We start from the raw sequence: 12434 nt of genomic DNA, 5'->3' as shown, positions 1-12434 counted from the left end.
ATCTTGACCATTATAACAAAGCACACAAGCTACAAATGCCTTTCAGGATATATGTCACTGGGGAACAGCCATTGATTTGGATTACCAGCTTCCTGCTCAACCAAAATTAAAAAACAAAATTTTGAATATGGATTCCTTTGATTTAGCATATGTAAATATAATAATTAACTATATATCTGCCTACTTTCCCTAACAGGGAAGGAATAAATATTCCAGTCTCATTTTTACAAATCAAACCAACTCTTGTTATATGACAAGTCATTCAAATCAAGTCATTTTATTATATGTACATCCTTAAAAGAACATAAGAAAAATGCTAGATTTTAAATGCAAACATGTCCCAAATGCAGAATTTATACTACCACGCCTATCACACAAAAAACATACAACTATGTTGTCCTGCAGGTTTCCTCTCTCATGTTCCCTCTGTACTCACAAACACCCTCCCACGTGACTGCCTTTCCTGCAATGGCAATTTTCTCCCACCCCTATGGAGCAGAATCTTTCTACAGCCTGCCAAAGACCGGGATATATTTTACGTCACAACTTTTTGAGTCAATACTGTAAGATCTTCCAATTTACTTAAAGTTACTTTAGCTGTTAAATGCTTTGAAATAGCCAACCCAATTTTAATGCATTTTAAATATTAAGAGTCTCTTTCTCCGAGAACAAGAACTTGACGGGCTTTACCATTTGGCAGCTTGCCAATAAAAAAAAATCTATAAACCAGATTGAAGAAATACAGATTAACTTGTTTAGGAAATCTCAGGTTATATGTATTTGGGTCTTAGAAAAGGGATGATATAGAAACACTGCTTAACTGAAACAGTTGACATGTGTGGTTACTGATTGGTATCCAGTCACAAACACTTGGGAGCTGACAGGAATATGTTCTTCTCCCAACCCCACCCTATCTACCTATATCAAGAGTCTTCTTTTACTGGTTTTATTCTGTGTACTGAATGAGGCACAGATCCTGCAGAACAAATAATATTTTATCATAATCATTACACAAGGGGGACAGAGTTAAGGTTACACAGTATCATCAACCCCAAGCATTCAAAAACCAGGAGTCAGCTCCCCCTCCCTCTGCAATCATAAAAATTTAAGAAGTAATTTTGTGGTTTTTTTTATTTTCCTTCTGTTTCTTGAGTCTTTGGGATGTATTTGGGTCACACTTTCAAGCTTTGTTCCGCAGTCACAGCTAGAATTGTCGCTTTTTTTCTAAAGGAATGGTGAGAATGTCAGCAAATAACGTGACTCCAGGAGATGAGTCTTTAAGAGAAGCACCAATTATCTCAAGACTTAGAATAAAAATCATGGGAGTTGGCAACAAAGTAAGAGGAAATTTTAACTCTGGTATTGTTTGACCTTCCAACCTTAGTTATATACTTTTAGTGGAAGGGTTTTTGTGCATAGTGTATATGTAGAAAGTGCTCTTCCTGTGCCTGTTTTAAAAAAATTAGCATAATGCAATAGGTCAACAGAGCACACAAGGATGTCACCACAGCACACCAGCTTGCTACAATTACAGGTAAAAAAAACTGTACTTTATGACATCCCAACCCTCAACAACATTACTCATCCCAGCAAGCTGTAATTCTTCCGATCATCCCACCAGTCATTTCAGTTCATCAGACGAAAATATTAATATTGTGTTAGGGTAAAGAGACCTTAGCAGCAGCAAAGTATGCTGTGAAAGTTCTATTGGGAACTTTAAGGACTAAAAACCAGGCAGAAGGGCTTTCCTTCAGCAGCAGTCTGCGTTTTCCCCATGCAAAACGTTTCACAGCTTGTCTCATTACAGCATTTGTAAAAACACTGTCTGAAAGCAGTGGTGCATAAATGAATTATTTAAGTTTTGCAGCAAATCGCCCTGATCTTGTGTGCAGCTTCTTAATGCACTCTAAGTGAGCCCTAGGAGGCAAATCATAGCAGACAAGGGGTGTAATGTAAACCAAGTTTTATTAGCCACGAAAAGCCACACTATAACATTTATTAAGTATCAAAGACAGTGCATTTCAATAAGTGTGATTTGGTGAATAATAGTCAACATGACATCTATCTCCCCTAGTTCCAAGTGTTTTCTTTTCAAAAACATTTATTTTCTTGTCAGTTCTGTTCATATACTGGACTCTCATTTTTAGCAAATAGTGATTTTCAACAAATTACCATGTGTCACAAACAGTCTGCAGCTTGCCAGCTTTAATAGTTTACAGAAAAGTGAAAGTGCATTAGTGTTATCATTTGCCTGTTATCAGTGCTACCTCCATGGTTTCTGCTGCCCTCGGCAAACTGGAAAACATACCCCTCCCAGAGCTCGTTTGCCATTCATCCAATAAACAGCCACTAAACATTTTGCTGCCCTTAATATTTTGCTACCTTGGGCAACTGCTTCTTGTGCTGATATGACAGAGCATACCCTTCGTAACAAAACAGCTTCTATTATAGCTACATTTTCAACATTGAGCAAAATTAAAATGCAGATAAGCAGGGCTCCTTCTACACCCATGCCCTTTTCTTACTCCATTAAGTGAATTTCAGAAAGGAGGTACTGCTGTCCTACATTCTGTACGTTCATGATACAAATCATCTTTTATCTTTGGCCAAGGAGATAATTCCAAGTCCAGACAGACAATAACACTAAAACAAAAAATTAAATATACTAAAGTACTCAATGGGCAGACGCTTGCTGATAAATATTTAATGGCTCTGATAGCACAAGTTGGATATTTGTAAAATATAGCCAGTTTGTTCTTTGTCTCCTCTCTCTTTCTCTCTCTCTAGCTTTAGCAAATTATCTGCCATAAAAAGATAATTTCGCTATGCACGTTTGAGTGGATAGTTGTTTAAAGATGACAACAAAACAAAGCAAACAAGCCCCCTCACCCCCCACCCCCAATCTAATCCTCTTGTCACAGAGAGTTTACCATTGCCTGCTGATCTCTGTGCACAAGTAGGAGAGCAAGCCTTATTCGATCAGATGGTCATACAAAAGTTAAGACATTGTTTGTTCCTTCCTAAAAATTCATGCCAAAATAAAAAACAGACAAACAAACGGCCTCCAGTCTGTTTTAGATTATTTTACATTCCCAGAAAAAAAATTTGCCAATAATTTTTGGGCAATGGCAGTTGTTTTGCATCTGGCCCATACAAACCATCAGGCTAAAATATTGAGAACTGAAAGGGGGATATCAGCTCCGAGGAATTCAGGAAAGCTATTGTGAAGTTTACTGGCCCAGGGAAATCTGAGGATGATTACTGACTGTTTGGGGAGGGAGGTTTTCAATCCCTTGGTATGGAGTGAAGTACACATAAAAATAAGAGATGGAAGGTAAATTTTCATTATTTTTTTTTTATCACCAATCACACTTTTCTTATGAGCCATGGAGCTGTTCTCTTTTCCCCTCTAGTTAGGTTGAATAGCTCTTGCAAACTGTTGGGCTACAGAGCTGGAACCTCAGACAATTAAAGGTTCTTAGGGCCAAATTCTGCTACCCTTACTCATGTTGAAGTCGGTGGAACTATTCATTCACTAAGATATTATTCATCATGAGGAAGGATAGCAGAATCCAATTCTTAATCTTCTGCAATATGGATTTTTTAAAAAAAATGTTTTACTTTATTTATTTTGTTCCTTCCCCTTGGCAATGCCGAATAGGGAACACACATTCTTGTTCAATTCTATTCTATATAGGTTCGTGCACTGCAGTCATCACTGTAGTATCTGAGCTCCTTCCAGTTGTTCATTAAATGATGTGGCTAACATCTGTCATGTGTTGCTTGTTCTCTCATCCTCTACCCAGGGGGGAAAGTGAGTGCAGGGGAGTGGTGGTAGATTTTTTAAAAAACAATATATCCAGTTGCTTTCTGTTTGTTAGAGAAGGAAAGGTAAAAGAAATGCACCTTGCACTTGGAGTGGAAGGTGGTGAGATTTGTGATGGCCCTTAGTTCCTGGGGGAGTTCATTCCAAAGTCTTAGGCCAGCCACTGAAAATAGGGCAGGGCAATCACCTTGGGCAGCAACTGCTGTGCCACTCTGCCACTTCGCTTTTTTTTTTTTTTTTGCTCTACCCCTCAGGGTCAGGTGGATGGCCAGATGCAGTGGACACACCAAAAATGTTTTCTGCCCTGGCTGGCAAAATGGGGAGGGCTACTGCTGCCTGAGACAGCTCTCTCTCCTGCACAGATGAGCTTTACCTTTATCATAGAGAGTCCCATTGTGCCAGAGGAGTGAAATGGTTGATATTGATCTTCTCCTGAAGCTTTAGGCAATCTTTTAAATGACCTGGTATCATGGGGACTGCCCTTGAGCATGCCCCCAGAAGTCTGTTGCCCTAAGCACCTACTTGGGCGCTTTTAATCAATTACCTAGACCAGTGGTCTCCAAAGTGGGGTGCGCGCATCCCAGGGGGTGCGCCAGAGGATCCCAGGGGGTGTGCGGCAGGAGGCGTGCCCCTGGATGGCACTCTGCCCTTTTTTTTCTTCGGCGGCAGCTCTGCAGGCCTGCGGCAGGCCTTCCCCTCTGGCGGCACGCCTGTGGCAGGTCTTCCCCTCTGCGGTACGTCTTCCCCTCTCCTTTCTTCGGCGGCACCATGGGGGTGCACGATCCAAATACTTTGGAGACCACTGACCTAGACCAGGTTAGTTCAAAACATATATCCCCTTTGTGGGGGTCTGACTTATTAACATTTCTACAGAGTGTAAGTCACTTCTTAGTTGCTCAAGTTCATGCCCATTCAGGGTTCATATAAGAGTATCAGTAGGTTTTCTCGCACCTGTTCAGGAGGCCCCAGCCATCCTCCTGATGCTAGGCTGTGTTTCCATCAGTCCCTCTGCTGGAGACAGGAGCCTCGCGCTCTTCTTGGGGCTGGCTAGTTCTTTAAACTTTCTTTCAGCTTAAAAGAGGAGCTCCACAGTTCTCCTCCTGGAGTGGAGTTATAGTTTAGAACAACTGGAGGGCCTTGGTCAGCTTCTCCTTCAGCTTGGCCCCTTTCCCCAATTAGTCCTCAGGCTCAGAGTGTTCAGCAGGTTAGCCTTCTCCAACTGGTGTCTGTCATGCTTTGAGGGAGGAGGTAACATATATGCTAGTCCCCTTCTTCCAGATAATCCCTAATTGGTTGGGTGAGAGGGGAGCCTTGTCCCACCCACTCTGCAAGGATCCTGCTCTCAGGCCCTTAAAGAAACAGTTACCCAGCACCACTTCCTCTCTATCAATACTTCTTATTTTCTAGGTCTTTGCCTATAACAAAACCTCCCAAAATCTTAAAGGGCCGTGCCATGTGACTGGAGTGAACAGACCCCTAAGCACCCCTACCCTTAAGGGGCCAGATACCCCATGGCCCAAGCCACTGAGTACTTTGAAGATAAGGACGGAGACCTTGAACTTGATTTGATATTCTATAGAAAGCAGTGTAGAGAGTGGAGGATAGGCTTGATGTATTTGCAGTAGCCCATGTTGCTGAGGAGATGTACTTCAGCTTTCTGTACTTCTTGGAGTTTCCTAAGTGCAGAAGGCTTCATGCTTAGATATACATTGCTGCAGTCCAGTCAAGATGTGATAAAGGCACAAATAACTGAGGGCACATTGTCCATCAGGATGGGTGAGTCTCCTAGCCAATGGGAGATGGCAGAAAGCATTACTTGGGGATGTTGCTATGTGAGAGCTTAGAATCAGCAAAGACTGAACTGACCAATTGTGGGTGTGACCCTTCAACAAAAGGAGATTGTACCATGGCTGAAAACTCTCCAAAATACTTTCCTCAGGCCAATAGCATAATCTTTGTCTTGCTCGGATTCAGGTTCAACCAGCTGTTCTTCACCCATCAGTTAATCTCATCCAAGCATTGAGCCACCTTGGTGGTAGCAGTATGGTCAAAGAAGAGCTATATGTGGCTTGTATATTGCTGGCACTTGACTCCATGTTGTCTGACTAGTTCACCTAGTGGTTGAATGTAGGTACTGAATAGGACTGGAGACGGAAATGATCAGTTCAGGACTCTACAAGTACAGTATCTAGTGCAGTTTCCCATCACTATGATTTGGGTGCATTCCTCCAGGAAGGACTCAAACCCCACACACTCCACCAAGAGAACTGGGCCAACAATCACCTCAAGAGTGTGCACCTGAGGTGCAGGGACAGCAGCAGCAAAGAAAGACCTAGGAAGAACTCTTTGCTGGCACCTTGTAAACATCTCTTTCCTCTGTTCTACTCTGTAGACAAGGCATCACCGAATGTGACCTGCAGAGGCTGTTTGCTGCACAGACAGCACAGCTAGTTTGAACATTTTCATGAGGAAAAAAATGGCCTTTTTTCTAATTGACATTTTTTGTTTCTTTTGAAGTTTTTGGTGTTTGCAACAAACACATGAACTATTTTGATTGTTCATTGAAAACCTAAAAAATTCTTCAAAAACATCCGGAAAAAAATTGTTTTTCCCCCCAACATTTTGTTGCAGAAAATACCTACAATTTTCCTACTAAATGTAATAGATGGTGGTAGGACAGAAGGTTTGTAACTGGAAGTTTAATAAAACAACAATATTTGGTAGGAGTGGTAGATAAGCTGTCCTTCTCTACAGCCGGGAGCAGCAGATGTTTGAGCGGAGTAAGCAAATTTCAGTTATAGACCAGATGTGTAATATACACAGTTAAAGCAATGGAAACCCAAAGGAAAAATTATGAGACTTACACTCACCCATGAGATCATTTTCCTATGTAAAAGAGCAATCAAACTACTGTCCAACTACTTCAAACTAGAGATATTTCATCTTTTAGCTATCCAGACTTAAGGAGCTGCTGCTGAGACTATTCATGGACTTCAATGAGGTTGCAAAGCGTTTGGATTAGAGCAGTGGTTCTCAAACTGTGGGTCATGACCCCATTTTAATGGGGTTGCCAGGGCTGCCATTAGATTTGCTGGGGCCTGGGCCCAAAGCAGAAACCCGAGCCCCACCGCCCGGGGCCGAAGAGCCTGGGTAGTGGGGCTCAGGTTACAGGCCCCCTGCCTGGGGCTTAAGCCCTTGGGCTTCTGCTTTGGTCTCCCGCCCTGGGCGGTGGGGCTTGGGCTTTGACCTTGACCCCCCCCCCCCCCCACAGGGAGGTGGGGCTCAGGCTTCAGGCAGGCTCAGGCTTCAGTCCCCCCTCCTGGGATCATGTAGTTATTTTCTTGTCAGAAGGGGGTCACAATGCAATGAAGTTTGAGAAACCCTGGATTAGAGCAGAATTTGCCACAAATAAAAAACTATTCTGTTTTGCCTTTTTTCCTTTAGTATATTATTGATGTGTAATAATAATTGATAGTTAAAGAAATTCGGACAGTATTTTCACTTTATGGCTGCTCTTCTAATTGATGCTCTGGATTTTATGATTGCACAACTTGCACTGAGAGGAGTATTTCCTACATAACATGAGGGTATTTAGTACTCAGATATTCCAGTGTTCGTAGTGAAGTATATTACCAGGTAACAGTATGTAGAAGGAGATGTAATTTTAACTTTAAATATGGTAATGAGGTAACTACTTGAACTCTATGTCTCACTGCACTCATCAACTAGTAGTAAATTCCTTCGGTATCTTATACAGTATTGAGGCACTAAAATAAATCTATTCAAAAGAATCAACATAAAACAATCTTCATTCCACTTCTTTCTTATCTAACATGATCAAGGTACAAATCTCCATGATGCTATATAAGAATGTTCAGTTTGTCCCCTATAAGTAATTATTGGGTACAACTGGAACACTCTCTCTGGAGAGTGTTGGGGCCAAGCAGACCTAAAGAAGGACTGTTTCAAAGATCAGCTGTTGTCCAGAAAACAGCCAATTCTTATCAGTACATATAAACTTCTGTTAGCAGTTGCATCATTTTATTCTGTACGCTTCCTGCCTGATTTACAACATAAACAGCCCATTGTTTTAAGAGAGATTTTTTTTTTAGTTTGATGGTCATGTCTGAAAAACACGCAGTAGGCAGCTACTAGATTACTCTGTAGATATGTTTTGTAAGCAATTTTACAACCTCCAGCCCTTTCCCCATTCCCATCCTTTGAACAAATTCTGATAACTAGTATTGATTGATTTTAAAGTGGACACCGGAATGGAACCTGTGTAATCACATCACATCGAGATACAGATTCTAAATGTTTCTAAAAATAAATTATTCTATTATCCTTCATATTGATTATGGGACTATAGTTAGTTTAGAAGTTCATGCTCATGAGATGGGGATGACATGAGCAGGCCCAGCATCAGCAAGTAATCGAAAACCTTCCAAGGTCACCTTATCATATGAACTTCCTTTTCCCGGCCCCGCCGCCCTAGAAGAGAAAACATACAGCTTGAATTTTTAGGCAAAGGTCAACCCTTTACTGCAGTGCCTGGTCCCTATAAAAAAAATCAGTCAGCACGCTCAGAGAAAAGTTATGTTTGTAAGGCTTACATTTTTGTACGTGACTACTGATTTGGGGTGCCTCGATTTTTGAGTGCTCACCTGGATGACCCCTTAACAGGCCTGATTTCCAGAGTGTGGGTACTTGGCTCTTTTTGAAAATCAATTCCTTGTCTCAAGTCAGGCTCCTAAAACTTGAGGCACTCAAATTCACTAGGGATTTTGAAAATTTAGGGTCTGATCCTGCACACACTTATGCATTTGCTTAACTTTACGCACATGAGCTCTTCCACTGAAGTAAATGGGATTACTTGGGTACTTAAAATTATGTACATGTATTAGTGTTTGCGGAATCGAGGACTTAGGCCATACTATCTGTGAAATTTCATGGTTGGAAACTGTCTACCAACGATGCCGAATAGAAATGATGGGGGGTGAGGGAAACAAACATTTAGGCTACTGTTCTGCACTGAGATCTGCTAGTGAGGATCCTTATTCCCACACAACATCCTATTGAAATCAATTTGATTCCACACAGATGTAAAGATCCATGTGAGTGAGCCCTTTAACAGGGTTTAAAGGTCTGTTCAATAGTATTTTTAGTTAACCTTTCTTTTATAAGCAGTGCTCAAGTCTTAAAAAAAAAGAGCCAGAACACACTTCTGGTACCATCATTCATAAATGACAGTACTGCCAGTAGTGTAACATCACTGCAGCTCCTCAAAAAAAATGCCAGAATTCTGGAGCCCTGATTCCAGGTAGTGCAGCGCTTGTCGCTAAGATTGCCCAACACTTTCCATTAATAAACCTCGTTTTTGGTTCCTTATAACTATTTAGGCTGAAATTTTCCATGCCAGGTTTCTGCCTCAGGCTGAGTTTTTTGGAAGAATTCTGCAAAAACAGTTCAGCCATTTCTCAGAACACGATTAGGGAAAAATACACTGTTTTGCAGATGTTAAAAAAAAATTCTCACAACTATTTCCCTGAGAAGCTCATGCTTTGGAGCAGAGATTTGAAATCTGGCCAGGAGATACCCCGCAGTCAGGGATGTGCCTTTTCCCATACTCAGAAAATCTGCCCAAATTTGGCTGACATATAAACCTCTGAAAAATTGCAGTTTACACAAGTAGAGACTTATTGGAGTTTGACGGCTATATCCACTGAAGATTGCATCTGCACTGAATATGTTCCAGCCCAGGAATGCAGGGGTTGAGCAGAACTTGCCTTGCAATTGCTCCTCATGATTGCCACAGGTGATGTCAGAGAGACAAGGGAGGTGAGGTAATATCTTGTATTGGAGGTGATGTCAGACACAGGACCTGACAACAGGGGAGACTGTCTTTTGTACACGCTCAGTGCCCTTCTCCCAGTCACTACACAGCTCTCTATTTAGGCAATAAATAAAGCCAGTGGCCCTGAAGACAACAGCCTTCTTCCCTACACATCTCTGATTTATTCATTATGCACTGGATAAGGAAGGTGTCCTGTGGAAAAAATAGTATATGATCATATAATTAAAGACTGTATCATAATGCATATACACAGGGGCTGAATTAAGGTTGCACTTTAATTCTGGCATTTCCTAACATATTCCATGGCTTGACCTTGAAACCTTAACATTCTTTTAAGGTATGTTTTGTATGTATTTATAACAAAAATCTATACCAAAAATATTATGTGTTGAAAATTGGTCACGTTGTATTTTTATTCCCGTTGGATGGGATTTTCGAATGTTCTCTTGGCCTAACTCTCCTCCCATTTAAGTTAAAAACTCTCACTGACTTCAATGGGAACAAAGTTAGGTCAATGCTGAGCACTTTTGAAAACCCCACCAGTAATATACAGGCAGTCCTCGGACTTACAACACAATTGGTTCTTGAAAATTGCATCATGAGTCGAAACGTTGTAACTTGGAACCGCACTACACTCCATTGTGGGACCGAGCATCTGCCTGTAATAATAAAGGCCTGCAATGCTAGAAATATTAAAAATTAATTACATTTCAGTGCAATCATGTCACTAGAAATATCCTACCTAAACTATTATAAAATATCTATTTCAGATAATGGGACCAGATCATAAGCATATTTTAGGATAATGAAAAGTGTCCAGTATAGGATGATAATACTAAAAACAGTCTATTATTATTTATCACTGTCTCCCTGTTACTGCTTGAAATAAACAAAAGGTGGTCACCTTGGCCTGATGAATCTCAAATTCCCATATTAACTAAAAATAAATAAAAAATTGAAATTACAAGCATCTCACAATAAATGTACAACTCCCCAAATTACTATTCTCTTTTAAAAGAGAGAAAAGCTGGTTGGACTAACTAACTATTTTATTGGACTAACTAACTGAGAGAGACAAGTTTTCAAACTTACAAAGCTCTTCTTCAGATCTGGGTCCAACATGGCTGTAACAACACTGTATATTGTGACAGGGTCAGGCCAGATGGCTACAGGAAAGTAACAGAAGGCAGATATATTAGCCCCAGGCTAAGAAGGTCCCTTTTGCCTGGGTAAGGTAACAGGGAAGGTTCCAGAACAATCAGGAACCTTCTGGAAACAATTAAGACAGGCTGATTAGAACACCTGCAGCCAATCAAGAAGCTGTGAGAATCAATTAAGGCAGACTAATCAGGGCACCTGGGTTTTAAAAAGGAGCTCACTTCAGTTTGTGGTGTGCGTGTGAGGAGCTGGGAGCAAGAGGCGCTAGGAGCTGAGAGTGAGAACGCGGACTGTTGGAGGATTGAGGTGTACAAGCATTATCAGACACCAGGAGGAAGGTCCTGTGGTGAGGATAAAGAAGGTGTTGGGAGGAGGCCATGGGGAAGTAGCCCAGGGAGTTGTAGCTGTCACACAGCTGTTCCAAGGGGCACTCTAGACAGCTGCATTCCACAGGACCCTGGGCTGGAACCCAGAGTAGAGGGCAGGCCCGGGTTCCCCCCAAATCCTCCCAACTCCTGGTCAGACACAGGAGGAGTCGACCTGGACTGTGAGTTCAGAAAAACGGCCAAGCTGAGGGCTGCTGTGAAGCTCCAAGGCAGCAAATCCGTCAATAAGTGCAAGACCCACCAAGGTAGAGGAGGAACTTTGTCACAATATATATTCTATTTTATAATATTTATTAATATATAAAGAGAAAAATGCACTTGACATATGGATTTACAATGAAAAATATAATCTAGTAAGTGGCATACATCACCAATTTATATTTATCAACATCTGACAACATCGGTATACACAAAAATTCCTTTTAAAGTAGAAATGATAGCATGGGCATATCAATACTGGTATGAACTATCCCAAATTAGACCTTGATCCTGCAAACACTTATGTACCACACAACTACTTCTGTTCACAAAAGTTGGCAAGATCAGTGCCTTAAGTTTTAAAAAAACAGACAAAATGGATTTTCCTCCTAAAATATTGTCAATAAGTCAACCAAGCTTTAGTAAATCTCATTTGTTTCTAGATCCTTTCACAGAAGACCATATTTAAAGTTACTATTAAATATGCAAAGAATCTCATGAATGGACTTCATAAACCTAGGAGAGAGTTAATAACACACTTCCCCCAAATACTCTCCTCCTACCAAACTATTACCATCCTTACTCGGTGCCCTTTCTCAGTGTTCTTTCTAGAAGGACAGATCTTCAAAGAAGAATTAGGGTAAGCTCATAGACTGTGGTTTGTGACACCATATACTTTCAGTTATACAAAATGACCATTTTCTATATATGCAGCCAACCTAGTTCTGCATGAATTTACTCTTATAGGAAATGCATAGTGTGGCCTATATTAAACAAGTGCACCTCCCAAAAATATTCGCTGTGCATTTCTTTGCCCTTGTGGACACATTTAAAAATATAAGGAACATTGTCATAAATGTTTTCACTATTATTTGATGTTTTTGAGCCTTCAGTGGGAGTATAGGGAGCTTTAAATGCCTGGGGTGGGTTATTGATTTTTTTCCCCAGTTCTATGAAATTAATTAAGTTCATTCATTCGATTCTTCTTATAAAAGTACCTCCTCTAAATCCG

The sequence above is a fragment of the Chelonia mydas genome, chromosome 3 (assembly GCF_015237465.2).
Source record: "Chelonia mydas isolate rCheMyd1 chromosome 3, rCheMyd1.pri.v2, whole genome shotgun sequence".
In the NCBI taxonomy this organism is placed as follows: domain Eukaryota; kingdom Metazoa; phylum Chordata; order Testudines; family Cheloniidae; genus Chelonia; species Chelonia mydas.
Note: the sequence above shows the minus strand (reverse complement) of the source record.